The sequence below is a fragment of the Polistes fuscatus genome, unplaced genomic scaffold (genome assembly GCF_010416935.1).
Source record: "Polistes fuscatus isolate 324 unplaced genomic scaffold, CU_Pfus_HIC Scaffold13, whole genome shotgun sequence".
In the NCBI taxonomy this organism is placed as follows: domain Eukaryota; kingdom Metazoa; phylum Arthropoda; class Insecta; order Hymenoptera; family Vespidae; genus Polistes; species Polistes fuscatus.
The window spans coordinates 5,046,557-5,065,621 of record NW_025113031.1 but is presented as its reverse complement, the minus strand read 5'-3'; the positions used below and the strand labels follow the sequence as shown (position 1 = coordinate 5,065,621).

The 19,065-nt window shown below is 39.1% G+C and overlaps 1 protein-coding gene and 1 long non-coding RNA gene across 6 annotated transcripts in view; one reads left to right on the top strand and one right to left on the bottom strand.

Moving 5' to 3' along the window:
* The window catches only part of LOC122514038 (CUGBP Elav-like family member 4), a 486,258-nt gene that overhangs the window by 198,200 nt on the left and 268,993 nt on the right, over window positions 1-19,065 (bottom strand). For 2 of the 5 annotated variants that reach the window (XM_043630656.1, XM_043630652.1), the window contains exon 1: window positions 10,452-11,214. The exons of the other annotated variants lie outside the window; for them this stretch is intronic. The gene's annotated coding sequence lies outside the window, so the exon portion shown is untranslated. Of the gene's footprint in view, window positions 1-10,451; window positions 11,215-19,065 lie in introns of those variants that run through there. 5 annotated transcript variants of the gene reach the window in all.
* Window positions 13,237-18,379, top strand: LOC122514040. Its single transcript, XR_006302924.1, has 2 exons — window positions 13,237-13,828; window positions 18,230-18,379. It is a non-coding gene; the product is annotated as an uncharacterized LOC122514040 (long non-coding RNA).

The following is a 19,065-nucleotide window of genomic DNA, read 5'->3' as shown; positions in this document are numbered from 1 at the left end:
TTACATCATACAATTTCAACGAGTGATAACATCATCTTTCCAAGCTTATCATATTGTACAAAAAGGACGCGTAACCAGATCCTAGCTCGCGTTAGGTGTCTCATGAAACTTCTGTCTTGAGAAATTTTTCGGTTTTTAATTTTGAATAATCAGATAAGAAATTTCAATCGCAAAGTGAAAATATCAAAGAACTTGTCAGAAAGATAAGTATATATAAGACTAATTTTCAGCAGCAAAAAAAAATTCGTAACTAAAAATTTCTTAAAGGAAACATTTTAATTACCGTACGGCTATTCGTTAGTAAAATATATTTCTCGATACACCTGCTTTAAACAATTTCCCCTTTGTGTCCAATTTGTCTTTAGAATTTGCGTATAAAGTTCATCTCTTGTTCTGGCATCCTAACATCGTTCTTTCGTCTGATATGCCAACCCAACCCCTCCCTGCCGGACGATTTCATTCAAATTGGAATCTACGAGCGACAGAGATTGACGGGACTTCAATAAAGTCCTCTAAAGTAGCAAGCTGAACGTTCCAAGAGGTAGAAATGTATAACAGTAAACTAGCACGTTGTTACCATATTCAGTCACCTTCCTTCAATTTCTCTTATTTTTCCCCCTTTCAATCACCAACAGTATTTTCATACTCTCTTTTTAAGTATCTACACGCCTGCTTTCCTAATTTTTCTTTCAAGTACTTCCATTTGTCACCACTTCGAATTTAAAAGAATCTTCAAAGTTGCATAAGAAATTTTGTAAATTTCTAAAGCTCATAAAATTGAATTACATAAACGATGAACAGAATCGAACAAGCATTTACATTTATGTTATACGTGACTACTTTTTTCCTTTTCAATTGTAAATAATTTTGACGAATTTTCTGTTTGAAAACAAAATGTTATTCGAAAATTGTATTTTTATGTGTTTACGTAGCTAACAAAAATGTTCTCCGGCAAATTTTCTTTTACGCGAAAATACATTGGTACGATTTGGGTGTAGGTTAGCTAGGGATGATACTATAAACTCAGGGAATACTATGAAACAGCTTGCGTATATGTATTCGTAATGGCACGATGCACACTGTAGACTGAGTTAGGTCTTGTCTAATAAAGGGTGGCATTTGTACGAATTAATAGCCCCCAACGGGAAGGTTGGTGGTTGGTAGGAGACCATGCGTCTTCCGTTTGGTCGTCGGCACCGCGAGGGTTCTACGACGACTGTCCACGATAATCAAGACTAACAGCTTCGGCTGATCCTTCAACTTTCTTCGTCACCACCCCTAGAACTTCCTGCTCCACCACTCTATATCTCAATTTATATCACAATAATGTCACTTTACGCCGACGTATACGACGACGTTCGTTTTCTCTTTTTTTTTCTTTTTATTCTTTCCATTTTCTCCTTTTTATATCTTTTCTTTCCCTACTTTCCTCCGAAGATTCCTACGAGTTCGAATCGAAAAATGTTCGTTTTTTTATAATAACACTATATCTACAGCTATTCGATTAATCAGATTTTTGCAGTTTTTAACATTCGTCGGCTTTTATTTTTCTTTTTTTGCGATAGCGATGACAATTACATACAATTATTGACCCTCGATCGAATATTTGAATATACATCTCAGCGTTAAATTGTATAAATTCATAAAGCAATGTAAAATCTTAACGAACGAAGCGCGATATTATCAATCTATCTTCGCGCAAGAAAATGAAAATAACAGGATATAAGAGACATCCGCAAAATCTTGTAGCATCATGGTAATCCGAGTGTTCTCAATGGCAGAAGCGAAAAGTTAAGAGAAGTCTCGACTTACAGCTACCGTACTCCACGCAAGGTGTTCTAATAAACGGCTTTATGCAGAAAGTCTTGAAGTACCATTAAATTAAACGGCACTTTGAAAACTTCTTGCATAAAACCCTTTAACTGCTGCTTTCAATTAATAGACGCGATTTTTCCAACAGATAACGATATACGTAACCAAAGACAATTTTCAATCTTTATTGAATCTTCTTCAAATCGTTTTTCTTTTTTACACGATAAAGAAATATCACGGAATAAAATCGTTCGGAAGCCAATGCGGTTAAGTCTAAAAAAAAAAAAAGAAAACAAAAATTAAGAAAATTAATGTTTTTTGCAATAAATTGGTTTCTTTATTCTTGGAATAACGCGACCAGAAACGAGTATTAAGTTGCTCAGATCACACGGTCCAGTAACATGCAGAAACTCCCCTGTAAGATTAAACTATTTGAGAAGATTATAGAAACTCCTAGCAACCAGGATTACCACTACCTCCGACGACTCGATGCTTGCTTGCCCTTTGGCATACCGACGAGCACTGCGGTTATGTTTCGAATCCGAAACGGAACTGTTTCTCGACTTACGACCTTCTCCTACTCGATCGCTCGATTTATAAAATAAAATGTAACTTTTTTTTTTTCAATTACACGAAAACCGTTTTATGTTTCGCGCTATATAAACACAGGAGTGAATTTGACAATTGAAAGTTATATACAGTAAACATTGTAAAATAATAGGTGAGAAGAGGATATACATATATGTATGTATGAACGTATAACGTTATTCATATTTATTTCCACGATAGGAAAATTTCAAAAACGAGAAATCGGTTCTCGTAAAAGTGTATGCGCGCCGCGTATGCGTTTATGCGAGTGTGCGAGAAAAAAAAAGAAAGAGGGAACCGTAGTCCCTTATGGTTTTCGAGAGAATACGAAAATATGTGAAAATCTGTAATTTCCATAATGCTACGAGCAAACTGTCGATATATTAATACGAGTATGACGTATATTTCCCTATCGCATTCTCTACCCCCTAGATTAGCTGTAATGTGTTATGCACGAACACACCAATTATAAAACAAATAGCCATTCTACGAATATCGAACGCATAAACCGATATTATTTGTATCTCTCAAATAATTTGCTAGTTCAGAGCAATGTAGTTCTGTTATTTGTAGAATGTATATGTCTGACTTTAAAAGCCTGCTCCTGCGCCCTATTAAACTTTAATTTTCAATAAAGATAAAACGCATGACATACGTTTCGCTTGATAATTGAGTGAAACGTTTCGAATACAGTCTCGTAATTTCATACGTTGCGTTTCAAACGAACGCCCAACTTGTTCCTGCCACCGTTTAATGAATATAGAAAATAATTTTCATAATTGTTTCTTTGATTTAAATAATAACACTATGCGAAAAATACCGTTAACAAGTACCGGGGAAAAAATAGTTTGAGGATAAAAGTGCGTGTCGTGGTAAATGAAAAATAAAAAAAAAGCATCCTAGATAGATTCGATCGATTAGTGAAAGATACGACAACAACGATTGGAACGAGCGTTACGTTTACGTCCATGTTCCGTGACATAAATAACGACGAACTGAAGAGAAAAAAATAAAATTAAAAAGAAAAAAAGAACTAGTGGAACAATGCACAACTGGCTGTCAATGGGACGTCGCCCAGATATTCCCAGGACAATCACTCAGTCTTCTCATACCTTTCCTACTAAAGTAAAATCGATCTCGTTAAAACTTTCCAACGAGAACAGACCAGTTTCGAAAAGTTTCAACGAAAGGCGATGCGAGAGAATGGAAGGAGGAAAGAGAAAAAAGAGAGAGAGAGTGAGAGGCACAGAAGCGGATGAAGGACGTGTCAGTATACGGAAAAAGAAATACACACTGAAGGATAAGAAGAAGAAGATAAAATTGCTACCTTTCTCTCGTCAAGAGTCCTTCAAGAATTCTAAAGAGATTCGAGAATGCACGAAGAGTACTACTGGAAGTTTAGTCGCATTTTAAAAATTTTTTCAAAAGATAATCCTCTAACTTTATGGATCACAGTTAAAAAAAAAAAGGAAAAAGAAAACGCATAATCCAAACAGAGTACAGTTTAATTCGAAATCTTTAGCATACGTTTGTTCTACTGGTTATCAACGAGTAACATTTTTACCATTTCTACAAAAACTATAATTATCCGAATTGTTTTCGCATATTTCGTCCATTGTTATCAAACTTAACAAAATCTTTCGAAAGTATTTTAGAAATTAGAACGAAAAGGAGTGATATTCGAAGACTGATGATTGAATTTTATTAGGTCATGTCATTTCTATTATTCGCATGATTGTCAGTGCCTATAACAGATTGATCGATTGGATTCATCTCGAATACAACGTCCATCTCGCTCAGGGTGTTCGGTAGAAAATCCTATTCGAGAGTATGAACACCTTGTCTCTCTCTCTCTCGACTGATATTAATATTTTTATATTATATTATATTCGTTCGCTTGTTAAATTTGCGCACAACAATTAATTACGAGAGCTTTAAGTAGAAAAATAAATCAGCAAATATTTAATATCGGAGCATTGAAATTCAAGTTGTTGAATTAAATCATTAAAAATATTTCGATAGATTTTAAACGAATTACAATAATTAACGTACTGTAAATTGTTAATTATTTTCAATGCGTAGATAGAAAGATTTACGTGGAAAAAAATTTTACAACATATCAATGCAATTACGTCGTACTTGAAATATAATACATCCATTTATACGTCAATCCTAGTCTTCGCATGATTAATACAGTATCAGTATGAATATATTCAATAAAGATCGTTAAAAATCCAACCAGACGTAACGAGAAGAAATTAAATGAAAAAAAAAAAAATTACAAAACAATTGTATTTTGGTAAAGAAAACATTAGAGGTAAAGTAATCGTAGGTAACGTCAAGTTCGGGCGTAAGTAAAAGAGGATTAGGAACGATAATTGGCTCGAAGCCTCGCGCGTTCTCCTCTTCCCTTTTCCTCCCCCTACACCCCACCCAACCGACTTGCTCCTGTCGCTTCGTTTCGGTCTCTTGCGACAGAATTTCGTAGACCAGGGACCAAATTTGATTTGCAAATTCAGTTAGAGGCCCCTTCCCTCCCTCCTCCCACCCTCCTCGCTTCGTCTCCCATCGTTCTTTCTTCCTCTCGTTCGTTCGAAATATACATACGTAGGACACTCAATCCCTCTCTCTCTCTCTGAACGTTATCCTGTCGCGCTTACTTCGCGTCCTCCAGGACACCCCCTTGGCCCTCACTTCTCACCCCATGTGACACGAGCTCGAGAAAAGACGCGCCACATGAATTTTAATTTGACTTCGCTTCGTTGGCGAGTGCGACGCACTTGGGACGCGTCGTAACGAGCAGCTAAAGTTTTTTGACGAAAAATTAAAAGTTTCCTACACGTTCGTTGAGGCCAGTGCCTTCTTCTTCTTCTTCTTCTTCTTCTTCTTCTTCTCCTGCTTCGTCTCGGCATCTTTTTCTCTCTCTCTCTCTCTTTTATTCTTTCATCCTTTTCTATTTGTTCGTTTTAGCTTTCTCTAGTCTCACCCTGCCGCTTGACTGACGACGGACAAGCTCCATTCACGAACCTCCAATGAGTATCCGGACATTCTCGTAGTAGAGGGTGAGAGGAGAACCGCGCCGTAATATCTCGTAAAGTAATTACGCTGCCAAGTCGTCAAGGAAGAACCAACTTCCGGAAGACGAGGGAAACGGAAGGAAGAGGAGAAGTTGACTTATTTGCCGTGTGTTAGCACGGCTGCTATCCAATCGCGGAAGTGACATATTTACTGTACCTACCCAACGTTCCGGAACTTTCTTCTTCTTCTTCTTCTTCTTCGTCGTCGTGATACGAAGAGAGTAACGAAGAGAGCTTTTACCCTACCGAAACTTCTCTTCAAAAGAAGAAGAAGAAGAAGAGAATTTTATTCTCTTATTAACCCACGTTTCATCTTCTCTCTCGGTTTATTTCCGTACGCGTGCATAATCGTTCAGTGAATCGTAAAATTTGATTAAAAAACGTTCCTGACACGTTAAAAAATGATTATTTAAAATCGCATCGATTGTTTAATGGACTTATCTGAAAAAAAGAAAAATAGGAAAAATCAATTTTTTCGCTTTTGCACAGTGGAATGCGCGTCGCTTGTGTTTTCAATTGGGTAACTTTACGGAATGAGTATTTGGAAGGTAAGTAGTAAGAAAGGTGGTGGTTGCTACAGAGGGAATCGGGAAGAGAGGATACGAAGATAAGGGAGATAAAAAAAGAAGGAAAGAAAGAAGGAAGGAAGGAAGGAACGAACGAACGAGCGAACGAACGAAAGGGAAGAAAAAGGCAGGCACGACGTAAAAGACTTTTGATGTCGTCCCGGTGCAATCTGCCGGTATCCAAGCGAAGCCGGAAGTGCGGGAGCAGGCGCGCGAGCCAGCGCGAGTCCGGAGACGAGCAGATTTGCAAACCAGATTGAAATTTTGAAATTTAAATCTCTCTCCCGAGACTTAAGCTTCAAAAGTCCGGAGCCTTCCAGAGGGACGGATGTAGGTACTCGAATACGAGCAAGGTCTTACTAATTGCCGGATAATGTTGCTCGGGACAGAGAAATTTCGAGATCAAACGGTTACCTCGCGATTTTACTTATTTTACTTCATTTTCCTTCTTCTATTATTATTTCTTTTTTATTATTTTTTTCTTCGTGCAGCGGCAACAGCGATATTGGCAAATTCCGTTTCTTTTTCTTTTTATCCTTTTCATTAATTTACAAATAATTTGTTGCGAAATATTTTTCGCGTAGCGTTTATCTCATCTTAGTAAAATATATATATATTGTGTCACTTTTATATATATAAGGTATTTCATTTTTATCCCGCATAACGGTTTCACCGTCATACTATAATTAAAAATCAGGCAAAAATATAAATAATAATAAACATAAAATTTATAAGTGCCTTAAAATTTAATAATGAAAAATAATTTATAAATACACTTTTTTCTGTTAGTTTTGCATATATTTGAACGTTTCGAAAAACGAAGAAGATAATATCGTACAATCATTCCTATTTCTAATATTAAACTTTCTAGAGATCTTACCTTCTTCTGCTCGTTGGATTTATCGAGCTGCAAAGTAACGAGTTACTTTACTTTGTTCTTTGAATTGGATAGTTTTCCATTAGCAGTCATAACAACGTCCTTCGGACCGTGCACTACTCGCGGTTGATGAAAACGAAAGAGAGAAGGTGTCACCGGGGCCACAAAGTTCAGTTTGTTTATTCAAGCTACCACGGCGTCATCCCTCTACACCTACCCGCGAAGATTAACCCTCTGTACTGTTCACGTGTATTCGCGTTAATTTACATTTTTATTGCAAAGCGAATTGCCTTTCTTCCCCTCTACTTGTACTAACATTTTTTTCTTTTAATACTAACATAAGACTATCACACAAACGTAACATTCAGTATAAAAGGATTTTTAAACTTACAGGTTTGCGTTGAATATTTTAATGTTGAGTTGTAAGTAGACTTACCTAAAATCATAAGAGAAGAAAATCATTAATATACAGTATTTATATAAAAATAATAAACGAAAGATTTTTTGAATCTCTCAATAAGTATTTGGTAATAAAAATATGAACAAATGTGAAATATATATCTACTTTTTTGGTAAAAGTAAAAGATTATGTTAAAAATATATATGCTCGTTAAAGATAAACTATCCAAATAATAGAGTCAGTATTCATTTAGTGGAATTCCCGAATAAACGAGGAATAACGCCTCAGCGATTAAGTTACAAGGAGGGTAACACGGCTGGGCCTATTGGATATATCGAGTAGCGGTTGATACGATATAGAAACTCTCTTCGAGTAGGCAGTGCCTGCCTATAGGGGCTACAACCATAACGGAGTATAATTCAGTCTGGTTCTGGTATGTATAGTGCCTACTCCATTCTCTGGCAATGCACCGTGCACGCTCCCTGTATCCTGGCACAACGGAGCGCCGTAATGCATTATACCTGAGTAGGACACCGTTTATATACCCTACATAGGTGAAGATATATAATGTATCAGACAGCATATGTTCGCCCAGTCGAGTCTCCTTCGCACTGTCAGAAGCTAGAATTTCATTAAAGGCCACGAACATCACCTACATTCTCAGGTCTTTGCGAAAGGCAAAGTGCTCCTAGCAACGTTTCGAACTACTACTCATAGACATCACTAGAACAATTCCTGATCATGTTTTGTTTTTTACAACACCAACACGCGGCTAACGTTCGTTTTAATCTTTTCATTTAGTTTTTATAACTGTTTCTTATTGATTCATTTCGATGAAGGATAAATTTTTTATCTAGCAAGTTGTAACGTTCACATTGTTAACGGAATACAGTGACCAATAGTGACCAGCTATAATTTTCGAAAAGGTGCAACATATTTGCATATTAATGCATCTTGTTACATTAAAGAAAGAAAAAAGAGAAACTGTCGAAATAAATTATGCAAGATTGAAGTAGGGGTAAAGGATGATGTTGTCGATGTTTTCAACCGATAAGCCTGTCGTTTTTGCATTCTATATTTCAACGTTTTCTCCCTCACTACAGTATAAAATGGAGAAGCAGGCTTCTCATTTATCTTGTTCAGTATCATGTTGCATCCCGACAAATGCAACACCGCTGGGAGAACACACCGCTGGATAAACTTTCGAAGAAACGATGAAAATACGTCAAACAAACGCTCGGGGGAAATGCGAGGGTATAGAAGGAGAGTCGATGAGAGAATTGTATAACGAAATAATATAATGCTCGCGAAACGGCGCAGCGATCCGCGCTTAAAAAATTCAAGAAAGATAGGAGGAGAGAAAGAGAAAGAGTCATCAGAAATTCAACGGAATACGAAAAAAAATTAGGATTGGGCACGATCGTAGTCATCAGTCTTACAGTGGATGATCCCGCATAGAGAGAGGGTGTCAGTACGAAAATTGACGCGAAAGGGTCTCCATCGAGATAAATATCGAAGATTATTTTCGAAGATATACATAAATTCCAATATTATCCGCCGATGAACGATATTCGAAGCGGGCAGGTGTGCATTGTTGTGATGAAAAATGACGTTCCGCAACCAATAGAGGCGATTCAGAATACAAAAGGATATTCTTATTCCTGCCTCGCACTTTTGGAGGGTTTTAAAGGGCTCCCTTCGTAATACGCGCACAGGCTCACGTCTACAAACGCGTGTTCGCCTTTATGGGCCTTTCATGTGTATTTGTGTCGCATATACCACCACGTTGCCTTTTACCCGTTTGGTACTCCCAACGTAAATCTTTGCTTCCATCCACGTCAATCGAAAAAGGATAGAGGCGAGCGGAAATTACGAAACGTCGGTGAACGCGGCACGAGCTTCTAGTCGATAGGTATTTCCACATCAGCGAAAAATACGTTACAAATCTAACTTTAACCTCCTTGGGATTCCGGTCACGCAGCCTAGTACGAAGATATATATCTTACATCGAACGACGCGACGACCTCCCCCAAATCCCTCCCCGTTCCCTGCTTTTTACGCGTACCATCTCTTTTTCTACCTTTCTTGCAGCGCTTTATCGTCGTTAGACCTATAGCATCCTACTAAAGTAACACACGAGCACTCAACAAATTTACAGATACATTATCACGAAATAAGGACAAATGATGATCATGCAAATATATTACGTTTCCTCGATCATTAATATTTCTGACTAATGTACTTCCACCTTCTCAAATTATCGACGTACTTGCAAACTATCATAGACGCTTGAGCTGAATATAATTGATCTATGAATATACAAAAGCTTATAACTTTGACTACTTAATTTATCATTAACTAGTATGTTCGAAAGAAGTATTCAGCGTGGACGAATCTAATAGAATATGGAAATATAAGCTCCTTTAAGATGATTAAGTAGTTGCAGAGGACAGGAACATCACTGAGAAGGATACTTTCCGTACTCTGTGATAAAGATTTTCTAATAATTACTTTAAAATCGATATTTACAAAGAAACAAAGCATAGATTCGGCTTTTAACACGTTTTACATACATAAATGAAGTATAGTTCTGAAAACAATCCTAAAAAGGTAAAACAATAAGAGGCTAAAATGAAGAGACTACATTTTTCTTAAAGAATTATAGAGTTAAATTAAAAAATAAGTTTCTGACAAATATCAAAGCGTCGATAAACCCTCGTACTGCGGTACAATGATTATTTTAAAGATATGTACACGTCACTTTTTTAAACTGTTAAACAACGTCACTAAAATGTTACGATAGTTGTGAGAGATATCGTTTTGGATGAAACGAATAACAAAGAGAAATATTATAAGTTTATAGGTATCCTTGGGAGCTTCGATTACCGGCTCTGAAAACTTCTTCATGGAGTAGAGAGAGAGTAGCGGCAACAGGTTAGAGCGGCACGCGCTAAGCACGTCGAAGAGACCGAACTTGTCACGTGTGCGTGCACCAACGCGTTCGCGTATTCCTACTTTTCACACCCCCACGAGCATTATATCTTTCCCCTTTTTATTTTCTTTACTGTTTTTTTAACAGTGATCTTCTAGTGTTTAAATATAACAAAAGAAAAGAAGAAATGGTATCTAACCTATGATCCATAGACCGAATTCGCAGTCCAGCTGGGCGAGAAGCCACGCTCTGCGCCGTCTCCAGTAGTTCTGTACCGGAATTTCTTGATACAGAAAGATGAGGAGAGAAAGAGTGAAAGGCAAAGATATATATATATATATAAAGGTAGAGATAGAGAGAGCGAGAGGCAGGCACGTTATTTATTGTCCTCTCTTGAGTAAAGGGTAGGACGAGCGACAAAGATCCGTTTCCACTAGGTCCTTCGTAATTCAGAGGATGTTGCAATAGTGCGAGCAGTACATCGGTGCAATGTCCTCTTCGTTCCAAATCTTCCCGCCAACACTCTATATATGTGTACAGATATATACATATATTTTACGTCCACGCGTTTTCCGTAGTGTCCCAAAATATGAGCGCGAAAAACTTGTTCTTGACGATGATAACGACGACACACGGTATAATATTCCTCGAAAGAATTATTTTATCTATGTGTATGTATATATATATATATACATATAATATATGTGTATATATATGAATATATATGTATATATATATGTGTGTGTATATATAGAGAGAAAAGTTTTATTGAGTTAACGGTTCATTCGTAAAATGCTGACGCGAAGTAATATATAAGAATAAGGGTAAAAGCGCGCGCGCGAGCGCGGCGTGCCGTGTAGTCGGATAGAGATGACTGGCAAGGAACCGACTCGTAGTCGGTGGCTGTACGCTCGTCTCGGCTCGCGGTCGTGGCCGTGGGGATCGCTACTGGCTGGCAAACGTGCGCGCGAGAGGGAAACGGGTTCTCTCGTGTGCGCCTTTCTAAGGGAGAGGGAGAGAGAGAAAGTTTTGGTAGGAGGCTCGCGCCCACTCTCTCGCGAATGCTCGCTGGTGGTAGGGTAGAGAGGAGATCTCATAACGAACCGGAGGCCACGGCCGAGCTGAGCCGAGCATCGAGCCGAAGCGTCAAAGAGAACGGGAGAGAGAGAGAACGCGCGAGTGCAAAGGAGGGTGCTACCTCGAAGAGAAGGGATGATGCCGGTCTAAGGGAAGTAGCAACAGGCGGTAGCTACCCCTCTCTCGGTTTCGCGCGCGCGCTACGCTCGGCGCTCTGACGTCACAGCGTCGTGACGTAGGCGTGGTCACGGATGCGCACTAACACCTCGCCTATCACCGTTGTCATAGTGACTGCTTTGCCGATACCCTCGCCTGTACCCTCGCCTATACCCTCGCCTATACCCTCGTCTATACCCTCGCGGAGCAACTTCTCCCCACGTCGACTCGACGAATCCATCCTCTATCTCCTCTCCTGTTTTGCCGATCTCACACGGACGTTAAGAGAAAACGCGAACGTGCGCCCGAGCAGCAGCACATACCTCGAAGAGCGAGAGTCACGCGGAGAAGAGAGAAACGTGTGCGTGCGTACCTGCGTGCGTACCTGCGTGCGTGCTTGCCTTCCTTCCTCCTACCTGCCTGACTCTGCGTGCGTGCGTGCGTGCGTGCGTGAGTACGTGCGTATACGTGCTCTCTCGGGCGCGCGCGCGCGCGCACCCTCGTTGTCACGGTAACCGTGCTTCAAAACAAGCCTGCGCGTTTTTCAATTCGAATGCACTCGCTGGGAAGTGATGAGGTTATAATGAAGTCTCTGCCTAGCCTGCCTCTGCGTTTCTCTCGCCACTCGCACCCTCCTCCTAGTCCTTGCCTCTTTCTCTTTCATCCTCCCCGATTCACTACCATCTCGCTCTTTCCTTCGCTACTTCGTTGCGTAACGTGCATCACCACCATCGTGTCTCGCATCGATGAGCGTGTAACTTTCCGAGAAACGATGGAAGCTAGACAAGGAAAGCTTCGCGTATTGTACGAACTTTTGTGAATCGACGAATAACCCCCATCATCCCTTCTTCCTCCTTCCCGACTCATCCTTTTTTCCCTCTCCCCTTTTCTCCATCACCAGATGGAATCATGCTTCCTTTCAAATAAAAGGATTTACGTAACTTTTGTCGATCGATCAAACAACGTTTGATGCTTTGTTAAAAGACTGACGAATATTTTCTTAGCTTTACGTTGAACATATTTTTGCTCTGACAAGAAAAAAATGAAAACTAATTTTTCATCTAATTTTACATAATCTTGCATGAACATTCGAAAGATGGACGATCCTTTTATCGAAACCACAGATTTTCCATTTACTTTTCCGCCAATAATGAGAGTTTTTAATTATCTTTAATTTGCAACAAATCGAGCTTTTAGATGTGACGAGGACCACAGCAAAATTCGGTGTCGTTAACGAAATAATAGAAATTAATTTTGATTAGTGCTTCGTTTTACCGAATCAATCGAGCTGCTCTCGGGAAACCAATTCAATTCCACTATTATAGATTCCTATGAACGAACAATACGCACACGCAATAATTTCATTTCCAAATCCGGTCTTTGTGACAACACAGATTAAGTCAGATTTCGAATGAACAAAAGATCTAGCTCTAAAGATAGAGAACGCTTACGTTTTTAAAATCATGACTGTATTTTGCATCCTTAAAAATAAGATTTCACCTTCTACTTTATTTTTCTTATATCAGTTGATCAAAGCCATAAATGGGTGAAGACATTTCGCGGCTTATCGAGCAACGTTGTATTTTTATCTTAGAATCTTAAGCTTGTAGATACATTTTTTCAATTTCATTAGATAGTTTTCACATGTTTTGGAATAAACCAACCAATAACAAAGTAATTTAATAATGATTATATGTTTTTACGATCCTTTCTTTTTTCTTGTTCTGTCTCTTCTACCCCTCCTTTCTGTCTTTCTCCCTCTTTCTGCATCTTCCTTTATCTATCCTCGACCTAATTATGTTCATGTAATGTGACCTCCTTCTCTCGGAGAAACGATAGACGAGACATACTTGGCAAGTGCTTCCACAAATTAAGTTACTAAGGAACTTTCTAATTAGACGCATAATGACAACATTATTTGAGGCAGCGCGTACGAAGAAGAGAGTATACTCGAACAGCTTAAATAACAAAACAGAATTTCTGAGAAAAATATTTCCTATATTTTTACCGCGAATTACGTCAAATGTAAAAGATATTACTGATTTAAAAAATGCGAGCAGGAAACATATTATCAACGATATTATTTTATGTAATATATGGAATTTCGCTCGAATTTGAGGGAAAAATATCTTATGTTAATGTGTTTGAAAAAAATAACTCATTTTTCCGTCCTGTTGAAGTAGCGAACATTTTTTGGAAGAAAAAAAAAAGAAAAGAAAACAGAATTCCTGCATAAGAATAAACGTTTTATTCTTAATACGTGCCTTATTGCACGCGGATAGACTAATTACACTTTAGCGATTCTATAGTGGACTGCGAGCGTATGAGAGCTGGATGAAGAGGGTGGGTATGAATAACACAACTAGAAATATGAGACGGAAAAAAAGAGAAAGACTTGCAACACACTGTGCATGAGCGGATTGAGAGAACTCTTCTATAACGTTCAGAAAGAGAGCCAGGACGAAATATGCGATTCTACATTTGTGAAATTGAGATTTAAAATGTTTGATGTTAATTGATGTTATGTTAATGAGCGTGTAGCAAATAATGAGACAGAGGCGAGCTTAAAATCCTGGCTCTCGTTCGTTGGACTGTTTGCTAGTCGTTCTTTATCTTTTTTTCTTTTTAATAATTTTTATTTTCCGTTCTTTCTTCCTTCCCTTTTTTCTTTCTCTCTCTAATTCTCTCCACCTTTTTCCCAATTTCCAAAATGGCAAGCTCATTCATGAAATACGAATTAAGTTAATATGAGTTTAAGGAACACGAACTTAACTTAACCCAAGTTATTATTAATAGATACTAAATAACTATTTTATGTATCGAGACAAATTGTTTAATGGGGCTTTATTTAAAGTGGATCATAGTATATTATGTGAAGAGAATAGGATCAAAGAGAGGAAGAAAAGAAGGAAGAGGAAGAGTTTGTGGTAAAGGAGAGATATACTGGTTAGATACGTACAAATGGTTTAGCCTCCGCAAAGGCAACTATCTCATTAGTAATTCCGATCGATAACAGAGAAGATTCCTTCCGCACGACAAATTCCTATTTGACAAATTAATTCCTTCGAAATAGCGATAAATTTGCGATTCAGCCGTGATCGTACGTGACCGACGAGCAGTCGTATGTACAAACCTACGTATTTGCGCGTATATCAAAGCAAGCGAACAGTATGAGACAATGAGACACGTATGACGGAAGAAGATAAGGATCAAAAGCAGAAACAGCGAGTCAGAGACAAAGGGAGATTGAGAAGGAGGTAAGGGGAAGAGTTTATACAAAGCAGAATCCAAATATTCGCGATCGAATTTCGTGGGATATCCCCAGTGAAAAGGATCTACCAACCATAGCATGTTTCTCATAGGTTTCCGTTACTTTTCCACACTTGTTAGCGGAACTTCCGAGATTCATCATTAGTTGCAATTTTCCTCATGGAAATCCTCGTAGCATCGAAGCATTATTGTTCGTCTCATTCTGGCAGGTTTGATGTACAAAGGTGCTATATTCTCTGATAGGTTCGAATACCAAGAATACAGAGAGAGAGAGAGAGTGTGTGAGAGCGAGGAAGAGATAGAGGGAGCTGCAAGGTTTCGATCACATAGATCATAGTTTCATGATTCCACCACGAACATTGTTTCCCATGGACGCATTGTTTACAAGTCCACACATAGAGAACGCAGATGCATTTACAATCTACGGATTTACTCGAGCATACAATCTCTCCAGCAACCCCGTCATCGACACGATCGTTTACGGCGTACATACGCTTGGCTGCTACTGTTGCTACTGTTGCTGCTGCTGCTGCTACTGCTGCTACTGCTACTGCAGCTTCTACGATCCCCAAATGTACTTGTGGTCATGCAGGGATGGGTGTCAGGGTACACTTACCAATCCTTATCCTATATAATCGGATAACTCTCGTATCTTCGTTTATTCGCTTTAATTAACATTGATTACTATGACTTTATAAGAAATCTTACACCACATTGCATTTATTATTTATAAATCTAAAGATAATTACATTGATTGGGAATTTGTTAAAACGTTCAAATGTTTAACGAGCTTACGTTCAAAAGACGAACGCAGCATTGCAGTTCTCATGTGGCGTCTTAGCTTCGAAGGAATGTCGAAGTAACTGTAGTACTTTGTGGAAAGAGGAAATGACGCGTCATTGTCGAAAATTAATGAACTTTTCCGCCTTTACGAAGCATCGAATAGGAACCTTCGGAAATAGCGCATTCCATTCTTGATGACTGACGGACGTCCAATCACTGGGATGACAGTCGACTCACGTGATCCAGCATGCGCACTGTTCAGATTTTCGCGCATTTTTCTTCCTAGGAATTTCAATTTCTTTCGATCGTTTAAGCAAGTTTCGAAGAACCGAAGGAAAGCGAAAATATCTCGACATCTGCTAAAAAAAACTTTTTCTTTTCTTTCACAATATCCGGTCGTCTTCATAGATGTTTTTCAAACTTTTCCGGATCATCTGTTTAAATATCTCACAAGATTTCTCTTAAATTTGTTACCTTTAAATTAAGCATTGTACACGTTATTTATCTAGATTATAATTCGAGTTAGGATAATAAATAAATTTCAATATTAAACCTTTGCAGTCGAAGTAGATAATAACGATATACAGATAGATGAAGATAGATAAATCATTAGAAAAAGAAAAGTAAGTAGCAAAAAAAAAGAGAGAGAGAGAAAAGAGGTTTTGTCGTTATTCTGCTACGACTGAACTTAATTCTGTAATTCGATCGGCCGCACCGGAGGAAACCAACCGGCGGTTCTATCTGGTAAACCCCATTACCTTCCCGAACGACTGTGGTTACTTGTCAAGGCTAAGTTACGAGAGAGAAATCGAAGAGAAGAGGGAACTAAAGAGAAGAGAAGAGAAGAGAAGAAGGATGATGTAGATAAAAGACGAGCAGAAATGGAGACAAGTAAAAAAGGAAACAGGCAGAAGGGTAATGAATAAGAAGAACGAAAAGGAAGATGAGAGAGAGAGAGAGAGAGAAAGAGGATAAAGAAACGATGAAGGATAATATATAAGAAGTATAAGAAGAGTAAAGCAGTTAGCTCGAAAGAAACCTGACGAGTGAGCCGAAAGAGGAAGGTAGAAAAAATGAAATTCCGTTCAGCCGACCGGCAGCAGAACAGCCCCTTTTCTAAAAGAAGGTTCGCCTGGTGTCTACGGTACAACGACAACGACGACATCGACATCGGCATCGGATTAGCGTAAAATCGAAGGGCGCTGACTTGGTCGGTCGTAAATTGGCTACAAAGTTTGGAGAGGAGAGATACAGTGCTAGCAAAGACAGTCTCGTGGCGTCGCTGCCGGCGGCGAAGCACAAAGGGAATCGATTCTCGCTGAATCGCGATCTACCTTCTCAGCCTCAGCCTCAGCCTCAACCTCAAGCCCAACCCCTGTACCCATACCTTTCTCCTGTCTTCGTCCCTTTACCCTACCCGCCCCCATGAACCACGCCATTTTGTCTTTCCGAATCTGTGACCATCAGCATGCAAAGTGGATAAAGTTTCTAGACTACATTTTCCGTTGCCCTCTTTCTTTACTCTCTACCGAATGCCATGGCCCGAGATCTCTTACGTGCTCACCCGCCACCATCGTCCTCATTCGGTTCTCTCATATCGCTTCGATCGTATTCAAGATTGTTTCCCCGCACCTTCTGAAACTCTACCGAGTGTTCTTCTTTGCGTCCTGCGATCCCTTCTTTTATTCCTTTCCTTTTTTTCCCCGTTCTTTTTCTATTTTTCCACGTGCCTTCTCTCACTTTGAATTTTACGCCGCATCGAATGCAAGAAATACATAGACTTTTCTTGGATTCGACTGATAATACTCTAAGACAATCATGGTAACGCGGTACCTTTACCAGCAACCCGGAGAACGTACGTATAATTTTGAAATTCAATCGAAAAATATACTTTCCAGAGTCACCTAGAAATATTCTTCGATTATCTTGGATAATTTAATAATATTATATCTTTGTCTTTATTTTCTTTTTTAGAAAGATAACCGTTGGAATTATCGATGCGACGAAAATCCGTGGTTTTATAAAATCAATGACCGACCTGCAGAACTTTCTTCTGACCCATCTTTTTTCTTTTTTTTTTACTATCCCTTTATTGACACCCTTTCTTTGTTTCTTTCCATCTTTCCCCAGAAACCTGGAGAAAAGCATTAACGCTTATACTATTTTCTTTCTCTCTCCTCGTGACACCTTCCATTCTCGTTTGAAAAACAACAAGAGAAAGGCAGTACATTGAACGCTAATGAAATAAGTCCTTGTCTAAAAGCATACTACACCGCAATGCTGACGGTGAGTGTGCCATTGTCTCTCTGGTCAGAGAGACATAGACGGTAGACTATCGATAACGATCTGTCGACAACGAGTCGATGATACTTGAGAACTATCGAACTCTGGACTGTGAATAGTTGACAGAGTATCGATGAAACTATCGGTGATATGGAGAAAGCGAGATAGAGATACACTGAGTTATTAAATACAAATGAGTAACACGCGTGTAGTTTCGGGGGATAGGTTTTTTTTCTTTCGAACATCGACGAAAACCTTTTAGTCTACAATTGATTTTAAGAGAGCAAAGAATATACGCACCAACGCGATCCACGCAGCAGCACGTACACGTGTATTTTAGTCGTTTTTTTCCTTCGAGGTAAAATGAGATACTGGCTTACACGATCGTACAAGAATCGTTGGATTTAGCTGTTCTCAGGAGACGATCGGAAGCTAAACGGTCGGGTCCTAAACTAAAACGGTTCGACGCCATTCTTGGAGCAATCTTTCACCGTGTATCCGAATGAAGAGAAAGGAGAGACAGTTCGGAGAGTAAAAGGAGCGACAGAAGAAAAAAAAGCGAAGAAAAAGTAGGAAATTGGAGTTGGCGAGGTGTGCAGGTAAGAGTTATATCCCCCTATATCACGGTATCTGGATCCCGGCTGAACCTCGAGACACGTTATTCAATTACTGGCTGAGAGGTGCAGCGTAGATCCAGGCACCCTCGAAAAGCCCTGCTTCTGTCTTCCGGCAGAGCTAACCTCCTACCACCTCTTATTCCTTCTCTTTCTTCCACCGCACAGTCTTGCCAAGATGGAATCATAGAAAGACAAAATCTAGTTGCCCTCTTCTTAGTAATACTCCTTTCCTCTCGTTTCTTCAGAATTTTTCTAGAAAGAATTCTGTGAATCGGTAGAAACGACTATGGTTCAACCTACTGATGGAACTAGAATCTATCTATATATGTTTTTATACAACGCTCGAGTATCTGTGTAAACTGTAAAAGTGAGAGGGAGAGAGAGAGTAGGATATTTTCGAGCCAATGGCTCGAGAGGTCGATATATTGAGTTATAGGTTGCGTGCTTCTGATTGAGGGCGACTTCGGGGCGTGGATTACGCAGTAACTATCGCTAAGAGGATCTTGCGTCTTGACGCACCATGTTGGAACTCCTCTTTAGTCGGTAAAATTTGCAACTTCTGAACCATCTCCTGGAATCGCAAACTCACGTCCCTCGACTTTTGGGATCTCTACCGGGAATCGAAAC